This window comes from Chaetodon auriga, chromosome 21 (assembly GCF_051107435.1).
Source record: "Chaetodon auriga isolate fChaAug3 chromosome 21, fChaAug3.hap1, whole genome shotgun sequence".
Classification (NCBI taxonomy): domain Eukaryota; kingdom Metazoa; phylum Chordata; class Actinopteri; order Chaetodontiformes; family Chaetodontidae; genus Chaetodon; species Chaetodon auriga.
Genome location: NC_135094.1, coordinates 5,580,160 through 5,592,499, shown reverse-complemented (window position 1 = coordinate 5,592,499; position 12,340 = coordinate 5,580,160).

The window sequence follows — 12,340 nt, the reverse complement described above, 5'->3', positions numbered from 1 at the left end:
ATATCAAATATTGCAGTTTTACCTCTGTGGGCCTCCTACACCAATTAAAAGTAAATATAAGTTTAACGGGGTATGTCTCTTTCATGGAGCTGAAACATGGCAATGGGTCTTTCTCTCCCGTTCCAGACACATCCAACCAACGAGTGGAGAGAGTTCACCGAGTTCACCCACTCATCCACTGATTTGGACCAGAGCAAACAAACCATAGATGTGAAAATACCCTGAATCCAGTCCAGACCTTCCTGCCACAGCTGACATTGCCTCTAATACTACCAGACACTCCAAAAATACAAAATATTACATGAATCCCTCCGAGGAAAGCTGTTTGTTTTCTTAATGCAGAGCTCAAAAGCATCTAAATCACATCACTAATTTCAGTGCAGGCCATTTGTAGGCCAAGTGTGTCCCTGTAAATGCTAATGTGGGAAAAATAATCAAATTAAGAAAGAAATAATGTTATCATATCCTGAATATGAACATCATGGGTACATTAATGTGCATGTAAAGATACTAATTGACATGTGATGTTGATGACAGAGGCTGAGTGAAGCTGGGAAGAGCTGAATTACACTGAAATGACTCAATTATTATAATAATCATAAAATTTTGGGATGAAAACAGCATTCTCCTCACAGGCGGCAGTGGATGTCTGGCATAAAGGGCACCAAAATATGCAGAATGTTAATGTTAATTCAGTTACATGTCAGATACAGAAAGCAGAGGTGTTTACTGGGGAACAGAAGATCAGAAGAAGTCAAAGGCAGACAGGTCCAGAGAGTCTTGCATAGTGAGAATCAGGTGAGTGGGCAGGTGGGCGTGGCTTGCAAAGGGAGTGACACTGGAAAAGCACGGGCTGAGCAGGTGAGTAGATGGCGAGAAAATGGCAGCAGGTAAGAGACGGAATGCACCACATTCATAAACTGCAAAACAAATGAGCTCACTGAGGGACTACTTACTGAAATTTTTCAATAATATGTGTGTATATTTGTGTTTATATATTTCAAAATGTTATATTTTTCATTGTGTGTGCGTGAGAACCACATGTTGTGTGCCTATGCTGTAATTTGACATGAACCTTTCAGGCTAATGAAAGTATGGAGATAATATCAATAAATATAGCTTTAAAATTCACATCATGAAAGAAAAGTATTAAAAAGTCTTTTGAACATGTTCTATAGGATTTTTTTAAAAAAAAGATGCGATTCAAACCAGACGAGAAAAGAGCTCCATAAGTATCTTCTATCTGATCTCTGCTCGTTCATTCAGATGCGTGAGAAGATGGAGATCGGTGCCTGGTTGAGTAGGATGGAGCTGTGAATAATGCATATGCTTATGAATTAAAATATTTCATTGATATGATCCCAGTGATGTCAAATTACAAGCAATTGAGCAGGAGCAGGACTGAGGCTTGACATTAGGATGTAGACAGTAAGCCTAAACATGACAATACTCAATATTAAACCACACTCACTACGACGCTATAATATTTAACCAAACTGACTACCGTGTGTGAGCCCTTACACAAAATCAGGCTATTATCACCAAAGCATGTGTGCTGGAGTCAAATCTGACAGCAAATGTGTTAAAAGATTATGCAAACTTTAATATTTTAGGATTTGCAGAATACATTTCCTGCAAGTTATTTCATGTGAACCTTTGCTATTCTGGTCCATTAATGAGCTTTCCCTCATTGCAGTGAGACTTGGGGATTGTCAGGCTTTGAAATGAAATTAATAAGTAATAATGCCGTGCAAAAACTTTGGAAACTTGTTTTGTTGCTCATCAGAGGCTAATTGGTGGCTGTTTTCGGGGGTAATGTGCGGCCCCGTTTACAACATAGTTGATAGTTTGATATCATGCCTGAGGCAACTGGATTATTATCAAGACTATTCATGCTCAAGCTGAATTTTCTTTTGCGTTGATGGATCTGGCTGAAGAAACTGTTTTACATTGCAAATTGAACATTTGCTGAACAGCGTCTCCCAATGGCAATTGTTCAGTCATAGTTTGTCAGGGCTTTAGTGAGAGTTTTTAACCTTTTTCAAAAACAAGGAAAGATAATGTAAGCTGTAATCATTAGCATGCCCGGCTAACTAGCTTACATTGAAAAGATACCTCATTTGCAACTAGTGCCGTGTAGTATTTCCCTGCTGCGTGCAGGGTTGCTGACTTTCAGCCTGGGACATGCAGCTTCAGCCTCGGTCTTTTAGCACAGCATCATGTCACATTAAGAAGGCGTCACATGCATTTTCAAGATCCCTCTTCAAGGGTTCTTGTTTTAAAATCAGCTGGAAACATTTAAAAAAAAAAAAGTCAGCCATAGAGAGCATTTGTTACGGAGACTCTGAAAGGTCATGGTGGAATTTTGTTTCCTGAAATTCTTACCTCACAATGTGTGTGTGTGTATGTGTGTGTGTGCAATGAATAGAAATGTTTGTGCTGGCTGAGCATTGTGTTGAAGCCACTGAGCTCCTGTGGTGTATAATACATCTGTCATGTCTGATAAGCTGCAGGACACTTTCTCGGCTAACGTTAATACAGCGTAGGAGCAGTGCAGCCACCATAGGCGTATCCATAGCATTACAGTCTTGTTAGCATTAGCATAACATCATAGCATTGTATTCAATCTGGGCTGCTTTGGGGGCTATTTAATGTTCAACTAATTCACGGAGCTAAGGTTAGCTTAATCGAGTAAGTGGGCTGTCGGCAGGTAGAAATGAGGAGCCATCTACTTTTATCTAAAGTCGGTGATCATTCTTAAAAGACTTTCAAGAGGAAAATCATTGTAAACTCTTTTTTTTTTTTTGCTGTGAGAGAATGAAATTACAGGGAAGCAGAACAGACTGCGAGGGTGTGTATGACTGCAGAGTTTGTGAGCCTGCTGCTAATCTCCCATCATCATTCTGACTCCAACATAAAAACATCAAAACATGCCCTGCCATTTCTTTTGACAAATCAAGATTGCAATTCATTTGCAGCAAAAACTGAACAGTGAGCCACACAAGAGGTAGCAGAGAGGCGTTCTGAATGATGGAGAGGTCATCCGTCAACTAAAGAGGCGGCTTCAGTCCTCATCACAGCCGTCATTATCACTGCAAAAGGGTGCATGCTACCAACTGTAGTTTGCAAAATCCTATTTTTCTTTCCTTTGTTGGGATGCACATTTCTGTAGCAACTAACTAACCTTGTTCTCTGATAAAACAAACAATCAGTTTTTCTAGCTGTTATCAATTTCTTACAACAAGTAATGGGATCTGACATGAACACACTACTACTGTTTGCTAAAAGCATAAATCTGACCACAAAAACACCCAAACTGTCCTGATGAAGCAGATTAACTTTGTTTTTTAGTGCTAAGCTCCAAGTAAAAACTTTTTTTTACATTTTTGATGCTGTTTATGTAGTTAATGCTGATTCACGCGTTGAGTTGTTGCTAACTTGCTAGCAAACATTTGCTTACTTACACCTCCAGCAGATACGTAGCAACGTTAGCATTCATTTGGAGTCTAGTTTCGGTCCATTTGATGAATGTGCATCAGTCCAATATTCACTCCCCTTTTAGCTCTGCTTTTGGTCTCCACCAACACATGACTCATGAGCTGGTAAATGCTGTATTTTCACAAACTAGTGTTTAATTTTGTCTGCAGCATGTTAAACAGTTTGATGCTGTTGGTGCTGTTGGTCCCCATTACAGGGGGAGATCTATAATTAGTAATGATTGCTGTGATCTTAATCTCATGTAAAACTGCCTTAATTTGTAAGGTAAAAATTCCACCACAAATTACCAACCATTTTTTGCCCAACACAGAAGTCATGTGATTATATTAGTCGCGCATAAATCAGCATCTCATGTTTTCTGTTGACAATCGAGGCGAAATTGTGATCGCGGCTCATCACGCGTCAAACAGCAGTCAGCAGCTGCGAGATCGGCTGCATTGACGTTTGAAACGAGTGGTGACAGGGAAGGTTAGGAGCAACAAGTGCAGACACAGAGCATCTGTTACTCCGTCTAAATCAGCTGCGAATGTGCTTGTAGCACATGCAGAAAGTGGGCAAAACAACTCTAAACTATATTTTTAATGTAGATGCTGAGGAACAGATGCTCCGCTTCTGAAACATTGATGTTAGGCACAGCCGTGACATCATATATGGGGGATAACGTCAGTAAATTTGAGTTAAATACAGACTCGGCTCATCCCATGTGAATGTGCCTCACGTAACACAGACGTGGAGGGTTATTTCTAAACCACATGAGGCCCCGTTGAAATACTAGTCCTGTGCGAATATGGCTTAGGAGACAGTGAGAGTGGACTGAAACAATGAAGCTGTAGGTCAGAAAACTGAAAAAACAATGAGCTGAAAGAAGAGAGGAACTGCAGAAGCTGTGGGTTCCTCACTGCGAGCAACACCTTTCACATTACACATAGTAATTTGATCCACTGGTAAGTATTGATCAAGGCATCTTTGCGGTTTAAAGCCACGTTTTCAGGAGCTTTAATACTCTGGTTCCATGGCTGCATGCAGCAGGTGTATAACTTGATTAATATTTTGAGATTGTTATCGAGTTTCTTTGCCAGGATATGGTAGAAGAAGGTCAATCTATATTCCTTCCACCAGTGTGGAAGGAAGAGGACCAAACAGCCTGAAAATGTTGCTGTGCTGTGTGTCTGGCTGTGGAAGGAGCTCTTGAAAGCAACATGAAAAGAAAGTAGGGTCACGTCATGGGTCAAAATAAGCTTCTGGCAGAAAGCACCGCAGGCTGAACTATGGGTTTACATCACTTTAGGTTTGTTTTTGTGATATAAATCACAAGGAAAAGTCATACGAGGAGTTAAATCAGTGGCTTTTGAAGGCAGGTTAGCTTTATAGTTCCACCTTTCCAAGACACCACAGCACTTATCTCATGAAGAACAAGGCCCAGATTATCGAATTAGTCAGACTGACACAGAACACACATGAAACTAGCTGCTGATTTTAAACTGAAGCAACTAAGTCGTGTGTTTTCCTTTGTCGTGACTCATCACAAGAAAGGTTTTTCCCTCGCCACGTACGCCGCGACACGTTCTCATTGAATCAAAATACCTGCAGCTATTTTCAGAGTTTGGCTCCTCACATCTCATCTTTTCTTCGTCACCTCGAAGGGCGCCGCTGAATTTAGAAAGAAATACTTTCCACTTATCATACATAACACATCCACTTGATCTGATTTCATATTGTTCTTTCCTTAGGTCCGTAGTATGAAACTACTATTATGGAATACCAAAGGCCTCGGGTCCAAAGTGAAAAGTCCCATTAATAAAGAAGAGATTACTTTCACTTGCTGTCAAGGCCCTGCGCTGCTAAAGGATTGATGCTCTCACATTAAATCAGCCCCTTGAAAGGTCCTTCCAAAACTGCACGAGTGCCAACTGTACGGGTAGTTTTTTTTCCCTTTATATTATGTTTCACTTTCAGGGCATGTTCAGTGGTATTATTAAGGCATTGATATTGGGATTTTGTTTGTTTGTTGATTTGGTCATTTTTTAGAAAACGCGTATTTGTCATTGATGTTTGCTCGCTTGTATCTTTCTTTCTTTCCCTCTTTCTTTCGCACTTTTCCCTCCTCCATCCCTCTCCGCGGAGCCACAGGGTTTGTTGTTCACTTTTTGTTGTCTGAGCCATCATTCAAAATGCAGGGCTTTCTGCTGACAGGCACTGAAGCAAGGAAATGAGAAATGACTTACACAGTTTAGCTCCTCTTCATTTTCGCTCGCCTTATTATGATCAAACACGTGCACCCCACGCTCGCACACACACACGCAACACGTGCACGCACTTTCACAGATGATTAGTGAAGCCTCCTCAGAAAAAAGACACCCAAATCTGTAAAGTGTTGAGAGGGTTTTTGTCAATGTCCACAGTCCATGACATACAGTACATTCGGGAGACTCTGACACCGCAGAGAGCGATGGCCCCTGCACGCCACTAATTAGCTGTCATTCATAATTGATTAAAGTCCGAATGTAAGTAATAAATGGAAATTGGATTTTATTTGGGGTGTCTTGTCGACTGCGTTTACCTTGGGCCCTGCCGAGACTGGATGTAAACATGGCTGCATAATTGCAAAATAATTTGCCAATCAGATTTATCTAATCATGTTAAAGGGCAGAGAGAGGCTGGAGGTGTCGGTTGGCTTTTTGGGAGTTTTTTTTTTTTTTTTTTCTGATTTAATTCTAAATTCAGGGCATCAGCAGAGGGATGGGCCTGGTCTTACTCTGGAGGCAGCACTTTAAATCGGGCACTTAACCCATCTTGACTTCTTCCTGAAAAGAAAAAAATAATTCGACTGAGGGCATTTTTTCATTTTCTCTCTTCCTGAGAGTCAGTTTTGTTTTCTGGCAGGAAAATGATCCGACGAGTCAATCAGTCAGCGCAAACACATGATTTACTCTGAAGAGTTGATTCTTCTCCCTCCGCTGAGCTGTTTATAATAAAAAACACTCTTTAATGAAGCTTAAAATTATTCATCAATTAACAGAAACCGTGCAAATATTCTGATAAGCGATTGATCATTTAAGGCATTTCTTATTAGCAGTAATGATGGAGATGCTGGTTCCACCTTCTGAATGGTGAGAAATTGCCTCTTTTTGCTGTCTGATCATCACTTATGGAAAGTAACTAAGTACATTTACTCGTGTAGAGAGTATTTCCATTTTATGCAACTTTGTACTTCCGTTGCACAATATTCTTCTTCATTACATTTATTGAACAGCTATAATTACTGATAACACACATGATCAACATATTGAATATGACACATTTTTATAGATTAAAGGCCCTAAATATCCACAGTGGTGTTTTGAGTGATATGGCGATAATGATACAAATGATAGGCTTAAAAAAAATCTGTTTTTAAATGTTGTTGCATGAGATAATAACCAGTGAACACAAATCATTATCTTGTAAAAACACTCTGACAGGGGCCATTTGGCATAACGAGGACATTTAGTTTGACATTTTCAGTCTGTTTTGCTTGTTATACATGTGTACTTTTACTCCAATGGAATTAGGAATGCAGAACTTTTACTTGTACCAAAGTATTTTTACATTGTAGTACTGCTGCTTTTACGTAACTGAAGAATCTGAATACTTCTTCCATCACTGGCGACAGTAAACTGAAGTCCTTGTGTTTTGGATCCCAAGATAATCTGCGGATCAACTGATAATGAAAGTAACATTAGCTCTCAATTTAGCATAATTATTTTGTTTATTTGCTGTTTTTCTCGACATAGCACTAGTGCAGTGGCTTTTATTTTGAAGGGGGCTTTTCCAGGCTAAGTTTTGTTGCATTCTGTGCTACAGTTGGCTGGTGCAGGACGGCCTTTCTTTGGTGTGTTTGACCCTGTATTAAACCACAGCACGGGAATAATAATGTGTACAGTGCAAGCGTGTGTCTGTGCACTTACTCTATGCAAGCACTTTAAGTAATCACTACCACTGCCACCAGTCCCTTCTTGCATTTTGGATGTCTGCGTGTCTCCATTGTGTATGCGCATATTGTGAGGAGTGTGCTCTCCGAGTCAGAAAAAAAGCCATCGATGCAGTCCTCAGAAGTAGCACATCATTAATAACGGAGGGACCTTTGAAGATCCTGCATAAATGTCTAATTAGGTTTGGTAACCTTTAGGAAACTCAAGTGGGTGAATACTAAACAGGCCTGGAGATCTTGTACTGCATGGCAAACTAAGCACTCAACATGTGGGAGAGAGCGCTGACATTGAGGAGGTTTGTTCCCCTGCCTGAAAGGGCATGCAATTTAAGCCACATTACAAGCGCGTCTGAACTCATTGGCCAATTTCTGGCCAATTTATCGTAGTTAACCATCCTGTGTATACACGTCATCACGGAGGTGGAACTAAAATATGCGTTTTTGTTTTTTTTTTTTTCTTTCTTTTGTCCTGCCCTTCAAGCTGTGTGGATCGTTGTTCTGCATAACTGTGACGAGCCTGCGTGGCATTTGAGTCTGAGTATTCGAGCCACCAGCCATGTTTGTACTGATACAGTGTTAAAAGGAGGTGACCTAGAAAATGCTGCCGTGAAAAAAGGCGCTGGGGTTGGTTTACACGGCTGCCCTTGTGTCTGTCTTATAACACAGGTATTCTATAGTCCCGACGGGGCGCTGTGTAAAAAGTAAATAAAAACAGAATGCAGCCATTTGCAAACAAACTGGGTGTAGTAACATCCTTCATCCAATCATGTGCTCACAAAGTGGTGAACCTCGCTCCATCCTCGCTCGTGAAACACTGAGCCTTTCCAGGATGCCCCTTTCATACCCAGACATGATACTATCACCTGTTACCAAAGAGCCTGTTTACCTGTGGAACGTTCCAAACAGGTGTTTTTGGAGCATTCCACATCTTTCCCACACTCAGACACACTTACATACAACATTACATACATACATACAACTCAGAATCAGCAGATATTTACAAAAATCAATGAAGCTGATGAGCTCAAACATTGAATATATTGTCTTTTATTGTGTTTTCAGTTGAGTTTATGTCAACAAGGACTAGCAATTTATCACACTCTGTTTATGTTTTGCACAGCATCCCAACCTGTTTGCTTTATTCTACAATAAAAAATCAAATTGGAAAACAGACTCTAATTTTGTGCATAAGTATGTTCTTAAAACATGAAAATGGACTAATTACAAGAATTATATTTGAAGCATGAGGCAGTTAACGGTTGGTGAAACGTGAAAATGTAAATATATGTAAATATAACAACAAACTAGATTGATCGCGTGAAGGAGCCGCGAGAACCTTTTGAAAGCAACTTATGATGAATCATGTTTTTCACCAAGTGACAAATATAAATAACACATATGTAAAAATACTGATCAGCTTTTCCCGTTGGGTGAGACAAGCTGTGACTGAAAGCCTGCAGGTGGAAACAAGCAGCTTCAAAAGGTTAGAAAAGATATCTGATATATTGTTAAGTACAATAAAAAATTTACAGTAACGCTTTAGATTACGATCCTTTTCAGCTTCCCAGGTCATTGCCTCCTTATTCCCTGACTTCACATCTCATTTCCTTGTACCTGCATTTATGCATCTATACGAACTGGCACGCTGTTACTACAAGAAATTACACTGTAAATTGGGAAGAGTTATGCTGTACATCGCCGGCTGTAATCTGAAATCCAATATATTTATTATGTTTTGTGTCTCCCAGCTGATTTCAGTCTGTCCAGATTTTCTAAAAATAAACACAGAGCGTCCCGGTCGTGATACCTCAAGCTCCTCGCTGTAAACCAATATAAACATACACCTCCCAAGACATACATCACAGGCGTATGCACTCAAACATATTTATTATATGCACCCACTGACTCACACACACACACGCAGGGTTGTCAGAGCACAGTGTAAAATCAGAGGGGCTGTTAATGGAGGCGGACAGCTTGGCTGCTGTTTCATCAAAGTGCAGAGGAAATGCAGATCTGTGTCCTGTAGGATGCAGGGAATTGGATCAGCTTCCTTCTGTCTGCTGAATTTGAAACACACACCAGCAGGGATTAGACAGCCTCCGCCACTGAACAGTGACTTTCTAATGGTCATCCGTGGGAAATATTTACTCAGTGTCTCGCATGTGTTGATACGCCCATCAGGAGCCTAAACATGGCGCCCGGCCGGATCGCTTTATTTAGCTGCCAGCTTTGAGGAAACCTTGAGGATATTTTCCTCCTTTGATTGATACGAGCGGCCCTGAGCGGCTCAAACTTTCCTCTGATTGTGTTTTTATCTGGTGTATGATAATGGAAACACAGTGTAAAAACAATACTCCCGGGCCTGCGCGCTGCTCGTGTTATTGAGCCACTGTATGTTTTTAGTTCTCAGTTTTATGTTGTGGCAGCGCTGCGGTTAAGGTCTGGTTAGGTTCTGGCACAAAACCCACTTGGCTAGGGTGAGGAAAAGATCACATTTTGACTTAAAATCCCCGGTTTTGTCACCACAAACACGCCTCGGGCTGCGATCTGCCTCCTGGCGGCCGTCACGCGAACTCATTGACATGTACCGACAATCTGAACTATGTCACTTTGATACTTAAAGAAACGCTGATCCATTTGAAACGTACAAATTTAACGTATCCCTGCTTTGCAGAAACGTACAATGCTAACATTTTATTCTGGCGACTGGGCTGGATTTTTATAAATGCTATGAGATCTGAGGAGACACAAGATATCCAGTTGTCGTCTTTATACTGAGCTCTATCATCCTCTATAATATCTGCATGGCAGTGTTGTATTTTTATATGACGTTTGCATTAACACGATTTGTTGTAGGTGTTAAATTTGGTGGATTTGCCAAATGCCTGTTAATTTTATCCATAAACAACAGTTTTCAATGGATTTTAATGGACAGTTTCACTCGTTAAAGATTGTCCATCTTTATCAGCTCATAAAAACATGCTTAACATCATTTTATCACCTTGAAACTTTTCATGAATCACTCATAAAGATCATTTTTTTTAGGTCTAACAGGAACTTTGACCTCCTTATTTGTGAAAAACTTTTCAGCAAAGAGAATTTATTTCATCATCCATCGTCAGTATACAACATGAACATAAAATATTTACCTTTTGGTGTTTTTGATTAAAGTTTGCTCAAAAGTAAAGATTTCTACTTTTAATTAATATGATTTTTCCATTATTGTTATTTTTTTAGACACACAGCAGTGGAGACCTCGAACGATGAGGAAGAAAAAAACAACATCCACAAAACACAAGGTTTCATTTATCAATGCCGTATTTTAAAAAAAATATATCAGAAAATAGTGAAAAATACTCGTCACAGTTCAGAGTGAAATCATCTAATTATGTGACCAACATCCCAAAATCCAAATGGGATCAATTTACATTCTAAATCTTAAAAAAGCAGCAAACGCTCTCACTTAAGATGCTGAAAATATTCATTTCTTGAATAATCGATTAATTGATTCACATCTTTCTGTTTGTAGCGTGATTGCTCTAATTGATCCAGCTGCTTCTTTTAAAGTGTCTACAAATAGCAAATACTTCAACTCTCTCTCACCCCTCTCAAAAAAAATTATGAAAGATCATTTTTATGCTAATCACTGAATATCTTCTGTCTTTGTTTCTTCCCCACTCTGACAATTCGTCGCAGAATAGAAGACGAGCCGAGAGGAAATGATAAAGGACGACAGTCTGGAGTTTTAGCCGTTTATACCAGGGCACGTTTTTATGAAACAAATGATAAATGTGAACCCAAATGACATAAACTCAAACTAGAGGGACACTTGTCGTCAGACTTTAGGGAACATGTGGTACTTGGTCTTCTTCGTATTGTTAATTTAATGATTTGTCTCATATTTCTCCGTATGCGCAGTGAAATATGTGATATATTAATAAAATAGCACTGACATCATGTAATTAGGATTCTGTATTCCAGATCATGCAACAAAAAACATGCAAGTTTCATGTTCACGATCATTCATGGCCCTCTTGAATGTACTTGAGTGCTACTTTCGCTGATTCCTCTGCTACTTCTAACACAAATAATCACATATGCAGGAGAAATGAGAGAAAAGGATCAGCTAAACCGCATTGACCCTGCAGGTGAAAGCATAAACAGCCTGAGCCACCGTTCTCCTATTAGACGGAGCTCTTTGTGGCGTTGCACATTTGTATTTCTATTTGGAATTAATTTCAACCTCTAATTACCCTGGAGAAGAGCAGCTTCGCTTTAGAGCAGCTACCTATTTAGTGTGTGAGACAACAACAAAAACAAGTTAGACTTCACGCCATTATGGGTGTCAAAACAAGGTATTTACTAAGACTAAATGCTGGAGCTACAGCAATTCCATCACAGCGCAGGAACAATGTGCCAGATGTTTTGTCATTAGGTATGAAGGCGGCGCAGTTCATCTCCACCATTCAACAAGGGCAGCGTTTTCACGGCTGCATTTAACGAATCACTTTAAAGCTGATGTTATTTTAGGAGAATCCGTGTCAGCCCTCGGGAACCATTGGTGCAATTTTATCACGTTCCGCAATCTGTCAGCGCCATCGTTTTATTTCAAGGTGAAGGTCACGCAGAAAAGTGTCAATTATAATCTTTATGGAAAGTGAATTATGCTCCATCAGCCGCAGCCACAAACACAAAGGCTTACCAATTAATGTAATCAAGAAGCACCTGAAATACCATTCTTACTCCCACGCCTCTTTCCTGTCTGCGTCTGTGTCCTCAGAACTACAAAGAGAAGGTGTCAACTGGTTTTGCCATATTGATGGAGCCGTGGGTCTACGGAGACCTCTAATTTTCTGAGTGAACGGTCCC